The 26,584-nt window shown below is 38.3% G+C and overlaps 2 pseudogenes; one reads left to right on the top strand and one right to left on the bottom strand.

Moving 5' to 3' along the window:
* LOC130706396 (peroxisomal multifunctional enzyme type 2-like) overlaps nucleotides 1-26,584 on the top strand; it is a 71,750-nt pseudogene that overhangs the window by 21,752 nt on the left and 23,414 nt on the right.
* Nucleotides 24,835-25,319, bottom strand: LOC130706398 (60S ribosomal protein L21-like; annotated as a pseudogene).

Raw genomic sequence — 26,584 nt, 5'->3', positions numbered from 1 at the left:
GTAAAACCAAGGCTGTCTTAATAATCAGTTTATTTTTCTCAATAATATCTTACTTGTTCAGTAAATCTTCTCATTATCTTTTCACTTTACTTTGATATGTTTGTTTTATGTTGCTACTCTGATGTCAGAATATTAATTATATACTGACCATGTAAGGTGGTAAAATAAAAAAAAAGTCTTTTTCATTTCACATTATATAATGTAGAGGTCAGCAAATAGCTAGAATTGTACTTTAATTTTTTTTGAGATTTTAATTAAAAAAAATTCGTATTGCTTAATGCTGAATAGTTCTGTTTCAGTGTTAGTGTTACTTGTTTCTGGTTGTTTTTGTAGTTCTTCGCTGTTTTTTTCTTCTTCTTTTAGTTTTTTCCTTTGTGGTTTCATGCTTTTCTTTTGCTTGTGTTCCTTTCTCTTTTGTTTTTGGGTATCTGTTGTAGATTTTTGATTTGTGGTTACCATGGGGCTCATAGATGTTGATTTATGACTGTGTTTATTTGTTTTAAACCAGGTAGTCCCTTAAGTTCAAACACATTTTAAAAGCTCTACATTTTTTACTCGCTTCCCCCATACTTTGTGTTTTTTGGTTTTTTTTTAATTAATTAATTTTTATGGCTGTGTTGGGTCTTTGTTTATGTGCAAGGGCTTTCTCTAGTTGTGGCAAGCGGGGGCCACTCTTCATCGTGGTGCGCAGGCCTCTCTTGTTGCGGAGCACAGGCTCCAGACGCGCAGGCTCAGTAACTGTGGCTCATGGGCCCAGCTGCTCCGCGGCATGTGGGATCTTCCCAGACCAGGCCTTGAACCCGTGTCCCCTGCATTGGCAGGCAGATTCTCAACCACTGCGCCACCAGGGAAGCCCCCATACTTTGTGTTTTTGATGTCATAGTTTACATCTTCATGTTTATCCCTTTACTGATTATTGTAGTTATACTTGGTTTTACAATTTTTTTTGTTTTAGTCGTTGTACTAGCTTATTTAAGTGGTTGAGCCTCAGCCTTCCCTATATATTTGCCTTTACTAATGGGATTTTTTCTTTTCTGTATACTTAATTCTTGTTATAGCTTTTTCTTTTCCACTTAGAGAAGACCCTTTAACATTTCTTTTAGGGTTGCTTTAGTATTGATGCCTATCCAAGAAGTTCTTTATCTCCCCTTCAATTCTGAAGGATAATCTTGCTGGGCAGAGTATCCTAAGTTGTAGGTTTTTCCCTTTCAGCACTTTAAATATACCATGCCACTCCCTTCTGGCCTGCAAAGTTTCTGCAGAACAATCAGCTGATAGCCTTATGGGCATTCCCTTGTATATGCTCTTTGTTTTTCTTTTGCTGCCTCTAGAATTCTCTCTTTAAGTTTTGCCATTTTTATTAGGATATGTCTTGGTGCGGGTCTGTTTGGATTCATCTTGTTTGGGACCCTCTGTGTTTCTTGTACCTGGCTATCTGTTTCCTTCTTCAGACTTGGGAAATTTTCAGCCATAATTTCATTAAATATATTTTTACCCCCTTCTCCCTTTCTTCTCCTTCTGGGATCCCTATAATGGAAAGTTGGTATGCATGATGTTACCCCAAAGATCCTTTAAAATGTTCTCATCTTTTTTCTTTTTGCTGTTCTGATTGGGTGATTTCCATTTTCTATCTTCCAGATCACTTATGTGTTCTTCTGTATCACCTAGTGTGCTGTTAATTCCTTTTAGTGTGTTTTTCTTTTCAGTTGTTGTATTCTTCAGTTCTGATTGGTTCTTTTTAGAATTTTCTAGCTCCTTGTTAAAACTCTCACTGTATTCAGCTATTCTTTTCCATAATTCAGTTAGCATTCTTATTACTAATGCTTTGAATTCTTTATCTGGTAAATTGTTTATTTCTATTTCATTAGTTGTTTTTTTCAGGAGTTTTCTCTTGCTCTTTCAGTGGAAACAGATTCCTCTGTCTTTTCATTTTGCTTATCTATTTCTTTATCTATTGAAATTTGGTGAAATAGTTACCTATGGTGGTCTTGAAGGGGTGTTCTTTTGTGGGCATGTCCCTATACAGTCGGCATGTGCCCAGTGGCATTGATGGGGGAGCTGGATTTGATGTGAGCACAACTTATGTGTTTTCTCAAGGTGTGCTGGCAGCTGTCATCTTGGTAGGGGGTGGGGCTGGAGATGGAGGGGTAGGGCCAAGCCAGATGTTAGGTAGAGCTTCCCCTCTGCTTAGTGGCTGTTACCCCACTATTTGGTGCGGGGGCAGGTCCCAAGTTGCTGGAGCAGAAGCCCTGAGGGTCGGGTCTGAGCTGGCTAAGTTTCCTTTAAGTGTGTGCTTCCCCCCCACCACAGCACTGGCACCCTTACTCCAGAGGGGAGCAGTGGTGGAGCAAGAGGGGCAGGTGTGGGTAATCAGTGACGGTCAGAGCATGGTTTTGTTTTGTTTGTTTGTTTTTTTTAACATCTTTATTGGAGTATAATTGCTTTACAATGGTGTGTTAGTTTCTGCTTTATAACAAAGTGAATCAGTTACACATATACATATGTTCCCATATCTCTTCCCTCTTGCATCTCCCTCCCTCCCACCCTCCCTATCCCACCTCTCTAGGTGGTCACAAAACACAGAGCTGATCTCCCTGTGCTATGCGGTTACTTCCCACTAGCTATGTATTTTACGTTTGGTAGTGTATATATGTCCATGCCACTCTCTCACTTTGTCACATCTTACCCTTCCCCCTCCCCATATCCTCAAGTCCATTCTCTAGTAGGTCTGTGTCTTTATTCTCGTCTTGCCACTAGGTTCTTCATGACCCTTTTTTTTACCCCCTTAGATTCCATATATATGTGTTAGCATACAGTATTTGTTTTTCTCTTTCTGACTTACTTCACTCTGTATGACAGACTCTAACTCCATCCACCTCACTACAAATAACTCCATTTCGTTTCTTTTTATGGCTGAGTAATATTCCCGGAGCATGGGTTTCGTTTGGCATGGCCACCATCAGAGATCTGGGGCCCCTGTGCAGCCACCAGTAATTGCTGCCCCCTCGCTGCTCAGTTGCCACGTAGAGTTTGAACCTCCTCAGTGTCTCATGGCTGAGCATTTTCCTCAATCATGGCAGCCCAGAGTGTGAAGCTGCGACATGAGGCACATGGTGCTGGCGTGTTCTCTCAGCTCAGGCTGGGGACCAGGGCAGTCGTAGGAAACCAGTCAGCTACCCAAGTGGTTTCAGTCTGGCCTCTCTGCCCTGCCTCGGGGGCACGTAAGTGTTCACGTGCTCCCGGAGTCCAGGCTTCCCACAGCCCTCCTGTTAATCCCACTGGCCCTCCAACCAGCCAAGGGGACTCGTGTTCCCCTTGTTGGACACCAGGGCTGGGGCGCCCAATGTGTGACTTGAACTGCTCACTCCCCAGGGAAGGTCTCTTCCCGTGTAATCTCCTTTTTCCTCTGAGTCCCCTCTCAGGGACACAGGTCCTGACCTGATCGCTTTTCTTCCCTTTCTACCCAATTACCGGTGGGTCTTTCTTATAGTCTTGGTTGTACAGGTCTTTCTGTTAGTCTGCACTTAGTTTTCGGTGAGAATTGTTCCACATGTAGATGTATTTTTGATGTGTTTGTTGGTGGGGAGGTGAGTTCCGTGTCCTCCTGCTCCACTGTCTCAGTTTGAGTCTTCAGTTTAGTGTTACAGCCTAAGTTTTCACACAGCCCTTTTTTTAATCTGAGGCAGTGTGCAGTGCGTGGTCAGGTGAAGAAGTTTGGCTTTTATTTTAAAGACAATAGATAACCACTGAAGGACTGAAAGGAGAGAATTATATGATCAAACATGGATTTTAGAAAGCATCAACTCTGGCTCATGTTTGTAATGCTTGGATTTTAAGGGAATGAGATAGAGAGAAGGAGATTTTCTAAGAGACTGTTGTAATAATCTAGGTTAGAGACTGTGGTTGATTGAATAGGATTGTGGGCATGGGGATGGATATAAGTGGAGAAATTATAGAGATATGTAGGGAGTGGGCTTGGTGTTTGATTGGATGTGGAGTTGATCACCTGAGGAGATCATCAGCAATTTGACAATTATTTTTTGATTACTTCCTAACTTCTAGGCTTTCTGCTAGGGTTGTGAATAAATGGAGAATGGAAACAAATCTGGACTCTGCCCTCATGGATCCTATAAACTAGTTGGTGGGGAGGGCAGCCAGTAATCAAAAAGCCACACAAATAAATGTACACTTGCAACTATATGTGATGAACATTACAGATGAAACATACATGATACCATTAGAACTTAAAATAGAAGGATTTGGCATAATCAGGTTGGTAATCAGGTTGACTTTGGGAAAAAATAACTTCAGACGTAATAGGAGAGCATGTTTTAAAGTTGGTCAGAGTGGACATGTAGGTACCTGGTTAGAAGTCTGTTGTGGTAGTTCAAATGAAATGATGGTAGCTTAGGCTAAGGTGGTGGTGGAGAGATGGAGAGAAGTGGGAGAAGCAGAGAGAGATTTAGGAGGTGAAAGTGACAGCAATCTAGTTATCCTTAGCGTTTCTTTTACCATCTTTCACACCCAGGCAGGTACCAAGTTCTTTGATTCTCTCCCTTCAATACATTTAGAATCCTATTTCTGTCCCCCTCACTTTGACCACCATCATCTCTCACTTTCTAAGTGTTCTCTCTGCCTCCATTCTTTTTTTTTTTTTTTTAAAGAGATTGGAGTTTATTTATTTATTTATTTTTGGCTGTGTTGGGTCTTCGTTTCTGTGCAAGGGCTTTCTCTAGTTGCGGCGAGCGGGGGCCACTCTTCATCGCGGTGTGCGGGCCTCTCACTATCGCGGCCTCTCTTGTTGCAGAGTACAGGCTCCAGACGTGCAGGCTCAGTAATTGTGGCTCACGGGCCCAGCTGCTCCGCGGCATGTGGGATCTTCCCAGACCAGGGCTCGAACCCGTGTCCCCTGCATTAGCAGGCAGATTCTCAACCACTGCGCCACCAGGGAAGCCCTCTGCCTCCATTCTTGCTCCCTTCAGGTCTGCTCATCTCACTGCAGCCAGAATATTATTTCCAAAATGCAAGTGTATTTGTCACTTCCCTGTTAAAAACCCCAGATGGCTGTTCATAGACTTCAGGATGAAGTCAGAAACTTTTCATATAATCTAGCTTCTCCCAGTCTCTGCATACTCCAGTCTTGCCACATACTTAGACACTATTTTATGAGGCAGGGGTCATGCTGAAGTTTCTGGCTTGGCAGTTGGGTGGATAGTACCATTCATTCGTATAGGGAACAAAAGAGAAAAACAGGTTGGAGAAAAAGATTATGAGTTCACTCCCAAATAATTGTTAATCCATCAAGACATTACCAGTTAAATAATGGAACAGTCCCTAAAAGAACAGAGTAGTTAGAAAGAAACACTGTCTAACTGAAGCCCATAGAGTAGAGATTTGAGAAGGAATGGGGTAGATGGTGTTGGCTGTATGCTTAACAAGTGTTCATTGAATGATTGAAAATTGTTACTTTTTACAACCTAATGTATCAGAATTATTGATGTTTCAAATTTGGTGACTCAGGTATTCTGATTGCTTTTAATGTTTATGATTCAACATTATATTGAAAATTATTCTAAATCATGATTTTTTAGTTTTACCGAACTTACAGTGGAAGTTATGTTAATTTCTCTCATGTCTTCATATAACTTATGGTCTTTAAAACAGTCTCCTTATTTATTTATTATTTATTTATTTATTATTTTACTTTCCATTTTTAGGAAAATTAAAATGTGAAGCAATTGTTGCTGACGTCCTGGATAAAGGATCCGGTTTAATAATGCTTATGGATGGTAACTCATTTCTAGTTCTTATAATAATATTGTTAGATTCATAGGCTTTGTATGTAACATAATACTTTATCACAGAAGTTGATTAATAAGTTTCTATTTATCTTCCAATTGTGAGAAAGCAAGATTAGTGTTCTAAAAATTCATAAGCTTTTTTAGAAAATAAGGGAGGAGGGGGTGGAGTAGATTGGGGTAGAGGTCCAGAGAGTGGGACATTTCAGGGGATTTGTAACAACATAACCAAAGCACAGAGGTGAGAAATGTGGCTGGTATAGCAAACATAGAGGAGAATTATGCTTCCTAGAGTATGTTTTTTGGCAGGAATGAATACATAGACTGCCCTCAGTTGATAATTAGGCTATGTTGTAGATACTCTTTTCTGTGTTAGCTCTTTGGAACTTCAAACGTATTTGACCCCTGAATCATTCTTATAAATGGTAGTTAGGTTCTTAACCTTGCACATTCAAACCTATTGAACTTAAAATGGGGTTTAAACACCATAACCACATTTTATTTGCAGTGGAAAAAAAGATGATAGTAGTTTAATGAATGTTGAAATACTAGTAACTAAACATAAGCCAAAGATACATTGCTTAGAATTTATTTGTTTTAAAGTTTAAGAACAATAGAAATAGATAAACATTATAAAAAATTTTGGAAATAGCAGTGGAAAGTTTTTGTCTGGTATTTGGAATATAGGCTTTATCATTTTTGTTCTAAATACATAGGAGGTTATACTGAATATATTGTTTTGGAACTTGCCTTGTTTTTACTTAATAATATATTGAGAACATTTTTAATGCTCTTAAATATTTTTCTACCACATTGTTTTTGTTAACTCATAGTTTACAAAGTAAACTATGTATTTCATCATAGACACATAGAACATGTGTCTGTTCTCTCTCTTTCCCTCTTCCTCCTTACCCCTCTTCTTTCTTTTTTAAGGTTTTGGTATTTTCTTACCATTCCAAATATTGGCTAACATTTGGCTGGAACTCTCCTGGTTTTCTTTTAGTCTTCTCACCATTCTACCAAACGTCTACCACAAAAAAGTTTTGCAGTAACCTTAGCTTTAATTTTTACTATTCTTTCTTGATCTACTCCGTTTATTTAGCTATAGCTTGGTAATGGGTAATAATGTATTAGAAGTTGTAGATAAAATATAGATGAAATTAGATATCCAATTTTCTGTGTAATAAGGATAAAAGTCTTATTTTAAATGCAAATCACCATGACTTCCCTTATTTTTTGTTATAATTATATTTTTCCTTATTATACAATTCAAAATCATATTCCTAGTTTTATAGTGCTGGTGATTTAGGTGATGCTCAAACTGTCACCAGGAAAGTAGTCAGTAGAAAGAGGGACAGCTGTCTTTCATTCATTACTTGCTTACTTATTCACTAACTTGCTCAGTCACATCATTTGTTCATTGATTTACTAATTAATTTAATACATATTTATTAGGTGCCTTTTCTGTCCCAGTTACTATTCTAATTGCTGGGAATATGATGGTGAGCAAAAAAGCCGTGATCCTGCCCTCCTGAAGCTTATACCTTCATTCTCACTTATTTCTTCTTTTACATTCCAGGCTCTATTGAGGACTTCAGCAGAATGTTTGAAAATTTGGGAGTGTGGTTATCTGTATTTTATTTTAATTTTTAATTTTTATTGAATTATTGAATTTTAGTGGATTTACAATGTTGTGTTAAATTCTGCTGTACAGCCAAGTGATTTAGTTATATATATATACATTCTTTTTCATATTCTTTTCCATTATGGCTTATCACAGGATATTGAATATAGTTCCCTGTGCAATACAGTAGGACCTTGTTGTTTATCCATCCTATATATAATAGTTTCCATCTGCTAATCCCAAACTCCCAATCCATCCCTCCACCACCTTCCCTTCCCCTAGGCAACCACAAGTCTGTTCTCTATATCTCTGAGTCTGTTTCTGTTTCGTAGATACATTCATTTGTGTCATATTTTAGATTCCACATATAAGTGATATCATATGGTATGTGTCTGTCTCTTTCTGACTTCTCTTGGTATGATAATCTCTAGGTGCATCCATGTTGCTCCAAATGGCATTATTTCAGTCTTTTTTATGGCTGAGTAATATTCCAGTGTGTGTGTGTTTGTGTATCACATCTTCTTTATCCATTCATCTGTTGATGGACTTTTAGGTTGTTTCCATGTCTTGGCTATTGTAAATAGTGTTGCTATGAACATAGGGGTGCATGCATCTTTTTGAATTATAGTTTTGTCTGGATATATGCCTAGGAGTGGGATTGCTGGATCATATGGCAATTCTATTTTTCGTTTTTTGAGGAACCTCCATACTGTTTTCCATAGTGGCTGCACCAATTTACATTCCTACCAACAGTGTAGGAGGGTTCCCTTTTCTCCACACCCTCTCCAGCATTTGTTATTTGTAGACTTTTTAATGATGGTCATTCTGACCAGTGTGAGGTGGTACCTCGTTGTAGTTTTGATTTGCATTTCTCTAATAATTAGCGATGATGAGCATCTTTTCATGTGTGTTAGTCTGCATTTTATAGTGGAATTGTTTGAAAGGTTTGAGAAGGAGAGATTTGAAATATGAAAGGCAGTTGGGGCACTTTAAGAAGAGGTGAGATGAACTGCTGTTTCATAGTCCAGAAAGGATTTGTCAAGATCCTCTTCTCTCTGCCTTCCAGAGACTGGTAGTGAATGATTAAAATGAGTGCTCTGTATCCCAAACTTGGGTGTCTTTAAATTGCAAAGCCTTTTAGTAATTGGATTTTGTTTCTGAAACTTTTAAAAGGATTGTTGATCACATATTGGGTAACTAGTTATGTCTTTTGGTAATAACCTCTTTTTTGTTTTCATTTGCTTTTCAGTCTACTCTTATTCTGGGGAGGAACTTATATGTTATAATCAGTTCTCCATCTTTGTTGTTGGCGCTGGAGGTTTTGGTGGAAAACGGACGTCAGACAAAGCTAAGGTAGGCTATGACTTCATAAGTGAGATAGATGTGTCGTTAAGGATCCTTATCTGTATTTTGAACTTACCATATATGTAATTTCATAGAGTAGGATTTCAGTAATCCACACTTCTTTGAATCAGAATGTGTTCCTTGGATTTGAAATGCTGTTTATAGTTGTATATTTTAATATATAACATATGTTATATATAGAAAAGTCTGGCTGACGTAAGTGTAATGTAGCTGAGGTAACTGTGGGAATATCTTTACTTTCTTATGCAAACTTTGCCTGCATCCAAAACTCTTTAGAAAAACCTAACACTTACAAGTGATCCTTGTATAAATGCAAATCATCATTCATTAAATGACTTGAGCATTTCTCTTGTATAAAACAATTCTAGTTACTCTTTAGTTCTCAAATTCTATCCAAAAACATATTTTTTTCCTAAAAATATTTTGTAAATTGGATTTTACATCAATTTAACCTAGCTTTTACCTCTGCCCTCAGTTCCCAGAATAGGGCTGCACTGTCTTCCTAGGAGGAGCAGCTCACTCATTTTTCCTATTACCCCCACCCCGGCTCCCCAGCCCCAGCTTGTGTTGCAGAAGCTCAATTCCAGGTAAAAGTGGCTGAGAGTTACGGGGCTGTCTTCCTCCACCCCATCCCCACTTGTACGGTGGAGACTGTGTTCCACCATGGCAGGCTGAGAACACTAGGGCCCTGATAACTCTTGCCCAGGCTGCTCATAGCGTGGGGGTCCCCTGCTGCTAGAGGCAAGCTGAGAAGACCAGGAGCTCCGACCTCTGCCTAGGACTCTTCTTGTAAAGTGAGGATGTCACTTGGAGAGAAGTGGGCCACTATCCTTGCCCTCATGTCCGTGGCAGTGGTGCAGAGGTTTTGCCTGGGGGGCAAGGCAGGCTGTAATAATAGAGAGCTCTGAAGCCCTTCCCATGGAAACTGACTCATTTTGGTACCAAGTATTTGGAAGCTCAAAAGTAAGGATGGTTTCAAAATCAAGGTTACTTTAGTGATAATCAAGAGGAGGCTGGTAGCTCCATGGAAGCAGTAAACTAAACTAGTCCAACTAGAAGTTTGCCAGAGAGAACCATGGAAAGAGACAGCTAAGAAGAGTCGTCATGGGATCATAACAAGCCTCAAAGACTGGCCTCAAAGACTACACCTCCAAAAAGGCCTGACTTTAATTGGATCACACTGTGGAACAATTTATGCCCCAGGGCACTGTTGAAAATAATAGAACAGTCATCTGGCAATTTGTGAAGCCGAACAGCTGGACAGACAGTTTAACAGAGAGATCAGGGAGAGACAGTCACAGAGCGCCCTGCTAAAACCACTGTCATCCCAGGCTGACTGTGCTCGCCCAAGGCTGTACCCTCTGAGGAGCAACATCAGAGTCTGCACACTGGGGGGGAAATATACTTAACTAAAATCGTCTAGCCAAGTCACTAAACAAATGAACAAGTTAACAATAACAACAAGCCCTGGAAGGGGAAAGGGGTCTCAGTATCCAGAGTTGCTGCAATATATTATCTAAAGTATCCAGTTATCAACAAAAAATTACAAGATCTGAAAGAAATAAAAGAGTATGACCCATAGATAGGAAAAAACAAAACAAAACAGAACAGGCAACAGAGATTGCTTTGGAGACGACTTAATAGGAAAAGACTTCAAAGCATTTATTGTAAATATAGTCAAAGAAGTAAAGGAAACCATGCTTAAAGAAGTAAAGTGTGTAAAGAAGTAAAGTATGAGGACAATGTCTCATCAAATAGAGAAGAATTGGGGAATTCCCCGGTGGTCCAGTGGTTAGCATTCCGCACTTCCACTGCAGGGAACATGGGTTCAGTCCCTGGTCGGGGAACTAAGATCCTGCAAGCTGCGTGGTGTGGCTAAAAAAAAAAAAAAAAAAAAAAAAGAGAAAGAAATCAATAAGTAGATATTATATAAAAAAAGAACCAAATAGAAGTAGTTCTGGAACTGAAAGTACAATAACTGAAATGAAGAATTTACCAGAGGGTCTCAACAGTAGATTTGAAGTGGCAGAATTAAAATCAAAAAGCTTGAAGATCGATCAATCTATCTCTGTCTGAAGAACAGAAAGAAAAAAAGGTGAAGAAAAAGAATGAAGAGGCTCAGAGAAATGTGAAATACCATTAAGTACACCAGCTTTTACGTAATGGGCATACCAGAAAGAGAGGAGAGAGAAAGAAGCAGAAAAAATAATTGAAGGAACAATGGCATAGATGAAAAACATTGATATACACATCCAAGAAGCTCAACTGCTCCAGTTAGGATATAAATGCAAAGAGGAAGATCTAGACAGACGTTTCTCCAAAGAAGACATACAGATGGCCAAAAAGCACATGAAAACATGCTCAACATCACTAATTATTAGAGAAATGCAAATCAAAACTATGAGTTATCACCTCACACTGGTTAGAATGGCCATCATCAAAAAATCTACAAACAGTAAATGCTGGAGAGGGTGTGGAGAAAAGGGAACCCTTTTGCACTGTTGGTGGGAATGTAAATTGATACAGCCACTACGGAGAACAGTATGGAAGTTCCTTAAGAAATGAAAAATAGAGTTAGCATATGATCCAGCAATCCCACTACTGGGCATACATCTGGAGAAAAGCACGCACCCCAATGTTCATAGCAGCACTGTTCACAATAGCCAGGACATGGAGGCAACCTAAATGTGCATCAGCAGAGGAATGGGGGCTTCCCTGGTGGTGCAGTGGTTAAGAATCCGCCTGCCAATTCAGGGGACACAGGTTCAAGTCCCAGTCCGGGAAGATCCCACATGCCGTGGAGCAACTAAGCCCGTGCGGCACAACTACTGAGTCTGTGCTGTAGCACCCACGAGCCGCAACGACCGAGTCCACGTGCTACAACTACTGAAGCCTGCGTGCCTAGAGCCTGTGCTCCGCAACAAGAAAAGACACCACAATGAGAACCCTGCGCACTGCAATGAAGAGAGCCCCCGCTCACTGCAACTAGAGAAAGCCCGCACACAGCAACAAAGATCCAACACAGCCAAAAAAAATAAATAAATTTATTAAAAAATAAAAAGATTTATGCACTTAAAAAAAAAAAGAGGAATGGATAAAGAAGAAGTGGTACATATATACAATGGACTATTACTCAGCCATAAAGAAGAATGAAATAATGCCATTTGCAGGAACATGGATGGACCTAGAGACTGCCATACTGAGTGAAGTAAGTCAGATAAAGACAAATATCATATGATATCACTTATATGCAGAATCAGAAAAAAAAACATACAAATGAACTTCTTTACAAAACAGAAATAGAGTCACGGATGTAGAAAACAAACTTATAGTGACAAGGGGGGAAATGGTGGGGGAGTGATAATTTGGGAGATTGGGATAGCACAGGGAACTCTACTCAATACTCTGTAAGGACCTATATGGGAAAAGAATCTAAAAAAGAGTGGAGATATAGATATAGATATAGATATAGATATGTATAACTGATTCACTTTGCTGTACACCTGAAATTAACACAACATTGTAAATCAACTATACTCCAATAAAAATTAAAAAGAAAATAAATGCAAAGAGATCCACACCCTTAGTAAAGTGCATTTAAAGATTAAATCAATATAGATGGGAATTGTTGGTCTAATTCTTACAGTTATTGTCATCTTTTGCATTGGGAAAAGAGTCTTTACCTTTTTCTCCTTTGTGGCCTAGAGAATGGATCTGGTTATATAATTCCTTACGTTACACAAGGTCATTTCAGGGAAATCATAATGTAGATGAAGCTAGCAGTTATGAAATTTTAAATGTCATTATGTGCTGAAAATAAAATATTAAAATAAACTTTTTATCCAGCTTGCAGATTTTGTTACAGTCAGCCCTCCATATCTGTGTGTTCTGTATCCACAGGTTTGGCATCTGCAGATTGCACCAACCGTGGATCAAAAATATTCAGAAAAAAAAAATTCCAGAAAGTTCCCAAACTATTTACACAGCATTTACATTGTATTAGGTATTATAAGTATATGGGAGGATGTGCATAGATTATATACAAATACTACACCGTTTTATATAAGGGATTTGAGCATCTGCAGATCATGGTATCCATGAAGGGGTCCTGGAACCAATCACCCTTGGAAACTGAGGGATGACTGTATATTGAAACATGGTTGTTTATCAAATATCAGTTTGGGTAAAGAGAATAACAATTATTTTGTTATTATTTAACGTGTAGTGTTTTTTGATCTTAGGTAGCTGTAGCCATACCTAATAGACCTCCTGATGCTGTACTTACAGATACCACCTCACTTAATCAGGTAAGAATGTATTTTTGAAAAGTGATAAAGCCACCTGACTCCTGACACTTTTTGATTTATAACTCTGATACCCTGTAATTTTGTGAGTCCAAAAGTAGTGGCTGTGTTCTTCTACGTAATAAAAATAACGGCATATTTCTGTAGTTGAAATTTGTTCTTTCTGAATTTTTACTTAGCAGTTTTTTTCTCCACTAGGTATCAAAAGAAAATGTAAAATGGCTTTTCATTAGTCAATTGAAAAAGCATCATGCTTTGTTGGCAATGGATTGCTTGCCTTAAGGAGACTGCCTAGCTTAGTAGTGAAGAATTTCATTAAAGCCTTAGAGAGCAGGATAAAATAAAAGGCAAATTTCAGTTATCCTTTCTTCTATTGGAAAAGAAAACTGAGCTACATTGCTTCGAGAGAGATTATTTTATGCTAACTTTAGTGGACAGGTACAATAAAGCATCTGAGAAGGAGTAGATGATTTAATCTCATTTGTTTGGCATAAATAATATGTTTTCTGATGGAGGAGTTAAAATGCCCTGTCAGTTAACAAATTCTGTAAGCATGCAAAGATTTATCTAAGAAGCAAAAGGTGACCATAAAGTTGAGAAAAGCAACTTTGTTTTTGAGAGACCTGACGATTCTTCCCTAAGATGGCCAGAATAGTAACCATGCAAATATAGAGCAGAATATGTAAAGCTCTGAAGTTATGCTGTGAATAAGCAGGTGATGACAGCACATTATTTGTAAAATTCACTTATTTTTTGATACTAATTTTGATATACTTGATATGAGAACTTCTGCAGGATTTATGTGTGCTGGCAAATAGGAATATAATTTCATGAGCCAGAAAGAATTAAGTTTGGAACATATTAATTGTATTTTTTTATACACTATATAATTGGGTGATAGAACAATACTTTCTACCTCAGATTAGTTTTTGCCTTTAATTGTTCTTCCCATCCCTATTTCTTATCAGTTTCTTAAGAGAGCACTCATATTTATGTTTAATTAAAGCTTCATAGTGAAATTAATTTTATTAGCACACTGAAGAACAGAAGACTTCATGGTTTCATGGTTCAGAAAACCCAGAAATGCTCCATTATTATTCTTGTGTTACTGAAATAATAAAATATATCTGCTGTAGATAAGAAAAGCTGAATAGTTTCCATGGCTTGAATTTCTTTATACAGTAAGCAGAAAGATTTTCTTTTTTTCTTTTTTCAGATGAATAGAACTTTTTGTTAGCTTTTAGCAGACTTGAGTATTTTGCTGTGTGACAAAGGACAGTTTATAAGTTAACAAATCTTTTTTGTATAAATAATGGGCACCCATCATTTGACAGAGGTTCCTGACCATTTGTATCATATAGTCACTCGAGAATATGATAAAAACTACCGACTGTTTCTTCAAAAACATTTTGCATAAAACTTTGCATAAATTTCAGGGGATTTGTGGGCTGTTTTAAATTGGATCTGTGCTATAGGAGATACAAATCAAGTAGAAGAAGTGTGATCTACTGACAAGGAACTGAAAGGACACTTAGATTTAAGGCGTAGATGTCTTAATTTCCAGGGCACCTATTCTAAGCAACGAATGATTAAATACAAGGCTTTGAATTATAGAGTAAGTGCTGTAGACATTCTGAGATGGGCTACTCATTAGAGAATGACATACAGAAGAGTTTGGTAGGAAAGATGGGACTTCTGAACTAAAATGGTGTATAGATCTTCTCTCTTGCCAGGGGTATAAGGCTTGCAGTATGGCCTGGAAGGGGATAAGAACTTAGTAATGATAGCAGAAAAGAGCATGATGTATGTACAAGGAGTAAGAATTAGAGCATTCACACCGGAGAGTGGTGGGAGATGATTGTGGACGAACAGACCTTTAAGGAGAAGTGGAAATGGAACAGATTATGTTGTTATAGCATAAACTTTGTGCCAGGTATTTAAATTAAATAAGTAACTTTTCAATCAGTAGGGAAACTGGCAACCATAGCTCTACCAATATCACTTCTGGAATATTTTGTTTTTCATGTCTTTAGGAAAATTTCTTCATCTTCAAACTGGTATATATTACAAGTATACTTCATGGTTTTGCATAATTAATAAAGAGAAAATTCTTCCCCAATAATCTAGAAAGACCAAAGAATAAATAGGTAACAGGTGTCAGGCTTTGTATTTGAGGAGAATGAAAACAAGTATCTTTAGTTTCCCTAGATACATATCTCCTACTACTTATTCTAACAATTAGGACCTTAGCTACCATCATTGTTAAATAAAGTTAATCTTTGGAATATTGGTTATACTATCCATTAAAATATAATTCTTTATTATATTACCATGTGTATTGTAAGTACTTTTAAAATTTTGTTTTGAAACAATGATTTATCATTTTGCATGACTCTGGGTCGCCTGGGTGGTCCTTGTGCTACAAACGGTGTTGGCTGTCACTCATGTGGCTGTTCTCAGACGGCGGCTGGGTGGGGCAGGAAAGTCCCGGATGGCTCTTTCACAAGTGCAGGGTCTTAGTGCTCCCTGTTGGCTGGCGTGCCTCTAATCTCCACCTGGCTTCTTCTCCGGGTGGTGTCTCATCTTCCAGGGCCTTTCTCTGTGGCCCTCAAGGGGATTTCTATTTCAATTTCTGGAGCTGCTTCCTGTGTAGCTTCCTCCCTTTCAGTACGTCTGCATTCCAGCTGCCCATTCTCCCAGAACTCTGATCTTTATCTCTTTAACTCTTTGAGACTGTTTTGCTATGTTTCGGTTTCCCTTTTTGCACTGCAGTCTAGAAAGTGCTGTCAGGCAGAGCACTGTGGCCATTGTAGAGTGCATCTTGTTTGTTTCTTTTCTGTCAAGAATCATAATCCTGTCCTGCCTACTGTCCAATGTCTAAGAACGGTATCTCCCTCACCCACTTAAAAAAAATTTTTTTTTCCTAATTGTTTACAGTGGAAGAGTAAGTTCATTCCACTTATTCCATCTAGGCCGGAAGTGGAAGTCCTCTACCTTTTTATATGCCCATAGTGCCCAATTTTCTCATTTATTACTATTTGTTTTCTCAGTTTTTATTGCTGTGCTTTGTTTCCTACTTGTTTCTAACAATTAAAGAGCCTATTTTATTTTCTTGTTTCTCTTTCCCTTACAGTTCCCATTTTGGGGAATGCATTAATTTTACTTTTTCAGAACAATTTAACATTTATATATTATTCTTCCCTCTTCCCCACCTTTGTTTTAGTCTTAGATTTGCAATTGAATATATATCAATCCTTTTGCCAAAGGTTCTCCCATATCTCCTGGTTGGATAAAGCTCCTCCTGTGGTAGGTTTCCCAAGAAGGCCTCGTGTATAGTATTCCTTTGGTTCCTATGTATTTATTTATTACATAAATTTATTTATTTATTTTTGGCTGCATTGGGTTGTCGTCGCTGCGCGTGGGCTTTCTCTAGTTGCAGCAATCGGGGGCTACTCTTCGTTGTGGTGCGCGGGCTTCTCGTTGTGGTGGTTTCTCTTTGTTTCGGAGCATGGGCTCTAGTCGTGCGGGCTTCAGTAGTTGTGGCACGTGGGCTCAGTAGTTGTGGCTCATGGGCTCTAGAGCACAGGCTCAGTAGTTGTGGCGCATGGGCTTAGTTGCTCTGCGGCATGTGGGATCTTCCTGGACCAGGGCTTGAACCCATGTCCCCTGCACTGGCAGGCGGATTCTTAACCACTGCGCCACCAGGGAAGTCCGGTTCCTATGTATTTAAAACTATTTTTCTATACCCTGGATACTCAAAGGACAGCTTGGCTGGATATGAAATCCTGAGTTTCTTAAAATGGTGTTCCATTGTTGCCTGGCTTTCTATATTGCTGTTTAGAAGTCTGATGCCAGTCATTATCTTCCTTTAAGTTACTTGATCTTTATCCTCAAGGGCTTTAGGATTTTTTTTTCCTTCATCTTTAAAAATCTAATAGTTTTACTAGTATAAGTCTCAGTGTTGCTCATTCCAGGTCAGTTTTCCCATGTACCTGGTGGGCCTTTTTAATATGTGTGTTCAGATCTTTTATTTTCAAAAAGTTTTCTAGGGTTATAATTTTAAATATTAGTTCTTATTCATTGTTTTATTTTTATTTCTTCAGGTACTCTTTATGTACATTGGATCTTTTTCTATCTTTCTTCCAACCATTTTCTGTCCTTTTTTAGTTCTTTATTAATCTCATTTCCATTCTCTTGGTTTTTTTCTTCTTTTTCTTCTATGCCCCTTATTAAAATTTTGTTTGAATATGTTCTCCTTTGGGAACATTATAATTTAGTCTTCAATTTCTGGTATGATTTTGATTTTTCTTTTATTTCTTTCCCAAGTTTAATCATCTCTTACTTCATTTCTTCATGTTTGTTGTCCATTTATATTTTTGGTTTTTGAATTTCAGATTCAAGATGTTTATTTCCTATCCCCAAATGCTTGAGTATTGTGTTATCGTTTTCTTCTGTTTGCTAGTTGTTTTGTTTGGGAAAATTTTATTTATTATAATGTTTCGGTTCTTATTTTCTTTTTTAGTCTTATTGTAGCTTTGTACAGGTGAAGATTACTTACCTATATGCATTTTGTAGGTAAAGTTAGTAGTTTGGGACAGTTTACAAGTTTCTTTCTTAAAGAAATTCAAGATTGTCATCTGTCAGTATAGCAAAATGCCTTTTCTTTAATGGATGGCTTTTTGGAGTAGGGCATAGTGGGGAAGTGTTTTATTAAATTTTTTTTTAGTTCTCTTTATCCTGCAGGATCATAAATTTCCCCTCTTGCTTCTCTTTCTTCACCATTCGTCTTCGAAGGAGACATCTTTGTTTTATCCTCTTCTTCCTCAGAAGTATTGCCTTTCTAGGACTGCCGTTTGGAGGCCCATGCACTTTTAATTCTTTTCTCAGTAGTCAGTATTCTAATCTTCCAGGATTCTTCTCAGTATTTTTGTCCTCGAGGTAGACTGTCTGTGTCTCGAAGTGATTTTTCTTTGTTTCCTTTTTTCTCTTCCATGAGCTTCTGCTATACTCCCCCTCCCCACCCCTACCACTCTCTCTAGTAGTTTTGAGAGGGTGCTCAGAAGACAGTGCTGCTGGATATAGGTGTTTTTTTTCTACTTATAGGAATTTGAAGTTTGTGGTTTTTCTCTTCTAGTTACACTGTAGGCCTGGGATCTGTGTAGTTTTACTTGTTTTTCTTGTCGATCTGTTTGCTTTTTTAGGGGATGTGAGGATTTGGGAAGAACTAATTCCTGACCCTTTTTATTTAGCATTTAGTTTAACTTAATGGTACACTTAAAAAAAAAAATTACTTATTTATTTGGCTGCATTGGGTCTTAGTTGTGGCACACAGGGTCTTCGTTGCGGCATGCGGACTCTTTCACTGAGGCACGTGGGCCCTCTAGTTCTGGTGCGCAGGCTCCAGGGTGTGTGGGATCAGTAGTTACGGCACGTGGGCTCTCTAGTTGTGGTGCGTGGGCTCTAGAGGGTGTGCGCTCAGTAGTTGTGGTGCAAGGGCCTAGTTGCCCCTTGGCATGTGGGGTATTAGTTCCCTGACCAGGGATCAAACCCATGTCCCCTGCACTGGAAGGTGGATTCTTAACCACTGGATGACTAGGGAAGTCCCTAATGGTACACTTTAAATAAATAAAACTAGGAACTAATTTACTCATATATGGAAGATCCTCCCACTTACATTTAATACTCAAGTAAGACAATATAGAGCTATTTTTCTTAGTTTGTATGTGTGAATTTTAGTGATTTTTACATCTAGGCAGAAATGAAACAACAAAACACGAAGCTTTTTGCCCTTCTTCTGAAATACGAAAGTCCTTCAAGATATTCAGAAAATAAACCTTGATAGTGTCCTTTATTGTTTAGAGAATGGTTATTTTGCATTATGATTGAATTTAGTTAAACATCTGATCAGTTGACTTTAGTCACTTCTCATCATAGATCTTTTATGTCTTTGCTAATTCTGCCTTCTGTTGGAAGTAATGCTGTCATTGAAATAATATGAAAATTTTCATATTCCTTTAATATGATTTCTCTAAAAGAGTTGTTTCTTTTCATTTATAGGAATGATATCTGTGGGGTAAGAACACTGGCACTAATCTTAAAAACTTGATTGTCTTATACCGTTGCTGAAATCTTTTAAAATAATCATAATAGTTCACATTTATTGAGGTATTAATACTTATCAAGGATAATGCTCTGTAAGAGTTTGATTAGCCTCTCAGTTTTTTAAACGAGAAGATTGAGGCTTAGGGTGATAAAGAAAATTGCCCACTAATGGCAGAGCTGGATTTGAACCTAGGTCTGTCTGGTGCCAAAGCCCATGATCTATTATGTGTTTGACACCTTCCTCTTTGGGCCCTGAAATTCGTCATTCTTTAACCATTTGTATGCAACATGATGATGTATATTTGCCTAGTGTTTTATTTTTTTTTAAAGTGCTTTCTAAAATTTATCATTTAATCCTCTACCATCTTATACAGAATCTTAAGTCACATCTTTTTGATAATTGTTGATTTGATTTAATTATTTTTAGAAGCCATATAAAGGGAAAGAATACTGAGTCATTAAAAAAGTGAATAATTTAGAAAACTATCATATAGAATGATGGGAAAGAGAAAGAGCTTATTAAAATTGTACAAAACATATTAAAAAGTAAACAACATTTTCCTATGAGTTATAGGAGATGTTATTTAATATAAATAAAATTTGTTAAAAAAATAATCAATAATTAAAAACAACAAAAACTCATTAAGAAAGTCAGGTATGCTGACTTGGCTAGTCTCTACACAACATTTTAATAGTCTTGGAAAGCTTAACCTAGCAATTGATAAGAAAGAGATGTCTAGAGGCAGACCCAAAGTTAATACACAGATACATTAAATACTTACTGTTAGCTCTTTTGTGAATTTCTTCCCTTCAGTACTGAAAAGTACTCTCTCAATTGACCAATGCACAATTTAAATGCTGGGAAGTATGGTGACTTTTTTCCTATTGTTATCTATATCTTTCTGCTAATTCTGCCTTATCTAAGTACAGAAGTGATGTGAGGATCTGGAGTAAGCAGGAATATAATCTTAATGGCAAGTTATTAGTCTTTTTTTTGCAGGATGAGCTGATCTCAGGATTTAGTGTACCCAGTAGAATGAAAGTTTGTGAGAAGTGTGTGATGTTTATATGTCTAGTATTAGGTTACAGGCTTCAATTTAAAACACCCCATTAAGAAAGTTGGCATAAATTTTGCTTGGTTAGAAGAGGCTATAAACATTTACACCTTATCTTCATTGTGTTTTTTTTAAAAAATGTTTATTTTATTTTTAAATAATTAATTAATTAATTAATTAATTTTTGGCTGCATTGGGTCTTTGTTGCTGTGCGCGGGCTTTCTCTAGTTGCGGCGAGCGGGGGCTACTGTTCGTTGTGGTGCACAGACTTCTCATTGTGGTGGCTTCCCTTTGTTGAGGAGCGTGGGCTCTAGGGCATGTGGCCTTCAGTAGTTGGGGTGCTTGGGCTTCAGTAGTTGTGGCTCGCGGGCTATAGAGCTCAAGCTCAGTAGTTGTGGCGCACGGGCTTAGTTGCTCCACGGCATGTGAGATCTTCCCGGACCAAGGATCAAACCCGTGTCCCCTGCATTGGCAGGCGGATTCTTTTTTTTTTTTTTTTTTTTTTTTTTTTTTTATTTTTAAAGAGTTCTTTTTTTTTTTTTTTTTTTTTTTAATTTTATAGCTACTTTATTTATTTATTTATTTATTTTTGGCTGTGTTGGGTCTTCGGTCCGTGCGAGGGCTTTCTCCGGTTACGGCAAGTGGGGGCCACTCTTCATCGCGGTGCGGGGACCGCTCTTCATCGCGGTGCGCGGGCCTTTCACTATCGCGGCCCCTCCCGTTGCGGGGCACAGGCTCCAGACGCGCAGGCTCAGCAGTTGTGGCTCACGGGCCCAGCTGCTCCGCGGCACGTGGGATCCTCCCAGACCAGGGCTCGAACCCGTGTCCCCTGCATTAGCAGGCAGATTCTCAACCACTGCGTGGCAGGCGGATTCTTAACCAGTGCGCCACTAGGGAAGCCCTTCATTGTGTTTTAACGAGAGTAGATTGATGGATTCCTTTTTGTGAATTTCTCCTTAGGCAGTGGTAACCAGTGTTGTTCCCAGATGTAGTTCTTGGTTCCCCTTCCTATTATTTGACAGTCCTCACGCCTTATGATCTCAGTGGCAGGTGTTACAAAAAGCATTTGATTTACACTTAATCTTTTTTTGTTAGAAATAGTTATTTTTTAATCAAAGCTACTATGAGGTACATTATAATGCATTTCTTATGCAATAATCAGCCATATTTCCTGTTTTTATTTTAATGTATTCTAAGAAGGCACTGGGTGCTAGTTTCTTTTATAATTCTTTCTCCACAGGCTGCTTTGTACCGCCTCAGTGGAGACTGGAATCCCTTACACATTGATCCTGACTTTGCTAACTTAGCAGGTGAGTTGCTAATAATGTGAGCCAATGAAAATATTAGCTCAGTTATCTAAATAATACTTAAAGCCGTCGCTACTTATGACTGGAAGTTTGAGTAACATTTTAAAAATAGCCCTCTCCTAATATGTTTATGCAAAAGACATGGAAAGGTGGGAAGTAGTGTTCAGAAAATGGTGTACGTGAAATTCAGATTATGGTGGAAGGTAGCTCCTGCTAGTGCAAGGTGTAGGATAGGACCATGGGGATGGGTGTCTGAGTTATCATGAAGGTCAAGGCCATTGGAGGGGAGAGCAAAGAACTGAAAGGTTGAAGAAGGATCATCTACATACATGGATATTGAAATCACTGTGGATGATTTCATGGTTACAACCAAAGCGAAACAAAATAATTATTTGTGTCCCCAGAGCTCTGACATTCCTCCCTTTTTTTTTTCTTTTTTTGTTTATTTCATAATTTTTTTCCCAGGAAGTATTATTTATAAAATATTTTCCATGTTTCTTAACACATTATTGACTGGAGATGTATTAACGCCATAGGCGTTAGTTTCTGCAAAAATCCCCCTGGTCAATAATGTGTTAAAATAGGTGGTATGAGTCAGGCTAATGCAGTTTAAAAATGTATTTTTGAAGTCCTGAATGAACTGTTCTTGGTTTTTAAACATGAAATGTGCCTTTATCTAACTAAATTCTCTCTCTCATTTTTAGGTTTTGACAAGCCCATATTACATGGATTATGTACATTTGGATTTTCTGCCAGGCATGTTTTACAGCAGTTTGCAGATAATGATGTGTCAAGATTCAAAGCAATTAAGGTATGTGTAAATTATTAATAATTTAACTACTTGTTCCTTTTTAGTTTTAGAGGAATCTTAGTGACTTCACTTAAAAATAGGTACTATACCGAAGTTATTATTTTTATTATTTCATTGACTTGGCAATCCGCAAGTTTTCTTTTTGTAGCTCTAAATGCCTCTATTACACTTGCATCATGAAGGATATTATATACAGTTATACTTTTAACAGATTGATTTGATTGTTTTGTAAATTAATTAGGAGCATACATATATCAGCATATATGCCTTAACAAACTCAAGATTTACCTTTAAAAATTTATTTATTCATGTTTTACTGTTTTATAATTTGCCTTAATTCAATTGAAAATGTTAAGTGGCTGCATTTGAACTCTAATAAACATGCACCTATATCAGTATGTTGGTTGCATATTGATTTTAGTTTTGCACTTTTTTTTTTGTGGTCACTGTAAATTTATTTATTTTTTGGTTGTATTGAGTCTTCCTTGCTGCGCTCAGGCTTTCTCTAGTTGTGGCGAGTTGGGGCTACTCTTCATTGTGGTGTGCGGGCTTCTCATTGCGGTGGCTTCTCTTGCTGCGGAGCACAGGCTCTAGGTGTGCGTGCTTCAGTAGTTATAGCACGAGGGCTCGGTAGTTGTGGCTCGTGGGCTCTAGAGCACAGGCTCAGTAGTTGTGGCACACGGGCTTAGTTGCTCCGCAGCATGTGAGATCTTCCTGGACCAGGGCTCGAACCCGTGTCCCCTGCATTGGCAGGCGGATTCTTAACCACTGCACCACCAGGGAAGCCCTAGTTTTGCACTTTTAAGTTAGCTTCAAGTTTTCATCCATTATAAATTGCAAAGAAAACTGACTCTGCACAGTTTTGCATAAATCGAAAGACATACACTTAAAACAAAACAAAACAAAACTTTAAGGCAGTGTCAAATAGCTCCAAAAGCTCTTATCAGTTTGTACTCCATGCAGCAGTGGAAATTTATTTTCTGATGTCTTCCCTTTGATAACACTGATTATTCTCATTATTATAACTATTTTATAGTTATTATTATAATGATTTTAAAAACCAGCGAATAATATATACACAGAGCAAATAAAATACTATAGAAAATTAAGAAATAAAAAATGTAATTATTCTGTCCTATACAACAACCCCAGGTCTTATTCCTCAGACTTAATTAGTGCTACTTTTTTTTTTTAAATTAATTAATTAATTAATTAATTTATTTATGGCTGTGTTGGGTCTTCGTTTCTGTGCGAGGGCTTTCTCCAGTTACGGCAAGTGGGGGCCACTCCTCATCGCGGTGCGCGGGCCTCTCACTGTCGCGGCCTCTCCCGCTGCGGAGCACAGGCTCCAGACGCACAGGCTCAGCAGTTGTGGCTCACAGGCCCAGTTGCTCCACGGCATGTGGGATCCTCCCAGACCAAGGCTCGAACCCGTGTACCCTGCATTAGCAGGCAGACTCTCAACCACTGCGCCACCAGGGAAGCCCCTAGTGCTACTTTTTTTTTTTTTTTTTTTTAAATTTATTTATTTATTTATTTATTATTTATTTTTGGCTGTGTTGGGTCTTCGCTTCTGTGCGAGAGCTCTCTCCAGTCGTGGCAAGCGGGGGTCACTCTTCATCACGGTGCGCGGGCCTCTCACTGTCGCGGCCTCTCCCGTTGCGGAGCACAGGCTCCAGACGCACAGGCTCAGCAGCTGTGGCACACGGGCTCAGTTGCTCCGTGGCATGTGGGATCCTCCCAGACCAGGGCTCGAACCCGTGTCCCCTGCATTGGCAGGCGGACTCCCAACCACTGTGCCACCAGGGAAGCCCCCTAGTGCTACTTTTAACTGCTTCTCTTAAGTTGTTCTGGTGGTTACCTATATAACTCTACTTAATATGATTATTCTTCTGTGTTTTGATTTGTCAAGATTAAACTATTTATTGATTCTATATTTTGAAAGACAAAGAATTAACTTTTACTAACTATATCTCTACTAATTTTATCATACTACTATTTTTATGAATTTAAGTATAGTCCAGTCTCTGTTTCTTCCTTTTATGCTCTCCAACCTTCCCCCCAAATACCACCCCCCAGCAAAGTGGAAAAGCTTCATATTAAAACATTCTTAACCCTAAAACACATTTTTTTGAAAGGTTCGTTTTGCAAAACCAGTATATCCAGGACAAACTCTACAAACTGAGATGTGGAAGGAAGGAAATAGAATCCATTTCCAAACCAAGGTATGGATAATGTAGTTAGAGGTACATTGTTTCGTTACCCTCTTCACTGTATCCTATAATTATGTTCCATCCTAGCATTGTTTTGGTTAATATTATGGATATGAGATAAAACTTAGAAAGTTTTTTTTAAAAAATCAGTCGTAACTTTTAATCGAAAATAAGATGCCTCCATACCTTGTTTTTTATTTTCTGTTTTTTTTTTTTTTTTTTTACAGTCCAGGTCTTTTATTTTCTTTACCCCCATCATGCCATGAATTCATAGGGAATGGGCTCCAGCAGTTCAGGCTTCTTTCCATTGGTTCTCACGAAGTGTGCTTCCCTGGGGGAGCAGGCTGGCGCTTCAGCTGAACCCAAGTACCTTTCTCTTTGGCTTCCTTCTTTTTCTGATCATTTTCCTTCACTCGTTTCAGGAAGCTATCTCAGCTCTTAGAGTGCGTAACATGCTCAATACGCACATTAATTCTCTTGGCAAGAATCTTGCCCTTAGCTTGTATGTTTACAATGATGCCAACAGCATGCTGGGTAACATTGTAGACTCTCCCAGTTTTGCCATGGCAACATTTGTGGGGCATTCCTTTTTGAACAGTGCCCGTTCCCTTGATATCTACAATATCACCTTTCTTGTAGATTTGCATGTGTGTGGCCAAAGGAGCAGCTCCATGTTTTCTAAAAGGCCTAGAGAACATGTAGCGGGTGCCCCTCCTCTTTCTCTTTGTGTTGGTCATTTTGGCGAATTACTGGAAGATGGAGGTTCTGGCCGAAAAGAAGCTATTTTCTGTTTTTTATTCTCAGCTAAATTGGTGCCTGTCTACATAACATTTCTGAAAACCCAACCAACCATATCTTTTTGGCTCAACCCATCATTCAAGTTGTTGTCAGAATATAATCTTCAGAAAATTAAAGGCATGACTCTCAGACAGATATAAAATGAAAATGTGACACAAATTAACATCTTATGTCACAGAGTCTGGGCTTAATTAATAGTAAGTAACAAGACAGAGTATATCTCCCTATAGAGTTAAGTAATTTTGGGGTGAGGCTGTTAGCAGTGCTCCAGTAAAATACTAAAAGGACATGCAATCAGCCTTTTATAAGTTTTTTACAGATTATTTTTGTTAATACAGTTGACCAGGGTGACACTTTTTGGCCTGATCATTTGTACTACATTGATGGTTTGTGTCGAGCAGTTTAAATACCACCACCAACAATAATAACAGCTTAAAGTTGTCGAGTACCTATAAGCAGGCTATCCCATTATTTCTACTATGCGTAACAGCTCTACATTTAATTTAGGAAAATCTAGGTTCAGGTCTCCTAAATAACTTGCTCATGGTCACATAGAAAGTGGTGGAGCTGGGATAGACACCCAGGTCTGCCTGGCTCAAGGCTTACTTCCTAGGCCCTAACTTTTTTTTTTTTTTTTTTTACTGTATCATGATTTCTTTCATAAATATAAATAACTTTGCAGAACTCTTCTTTGTATGGCTGCCTTCTCCTTATTACTTCCTGCTGCTTGCAGTATCATTTTCCTGCTTCATGTATGCACACTATTTCACTTTGCAAATTTCTTTTGTCTTTTCGGCTTCAGAGGAAGCTCTACCTTGTCCTCAGAGGCAGTCCCTTACTACTCCCCTTTCCCTCATCCATACAAAAACACATACTGGCTTTCTCTGAAATCCTCCTACAATTAATGTTGGTGCCACATATTCTGGGACCCTCTTATTTTCTAATTATTTCACCTACGTTTATTTTATTTATTTATTTATTTTTAACATCTTTATTGGAGTATAATTGCTTTACAATAGTGTGTTAGTTTCTGCTGTATAACAAAGTGAATCAGCTATACATAAATATATATCCCCATATACCCTCCCTCTTGCGTCTCCCTCCCACCCTCCCTATCCCACCCCTCTAGGTGGACACAAAGCACCAAGCTGATCTCCCTGTGCTATGTGGCTGCTTCCCACTAGCTATCTATTTTACATTTGGTAGT

Source organism: Balaenoptera acutorostrata, chromosome 2 (genome assembly GCF_949987535.1).
Source record: "Balaenoptera acutorostrata chromosome 2, mBalAcu1.1, whole genome shotgun sequence".
Classification (NCBI taxonomy): Eukaryota; Metazoa; Chordata; class Mammalia; order Artiodactyla; family Balaenopteridae; genus Balaenoptera; species Balaenoptera acutorostrata.
This window is presented reverse-complemented; position numbering and strand designations above follow the sequence as displayed.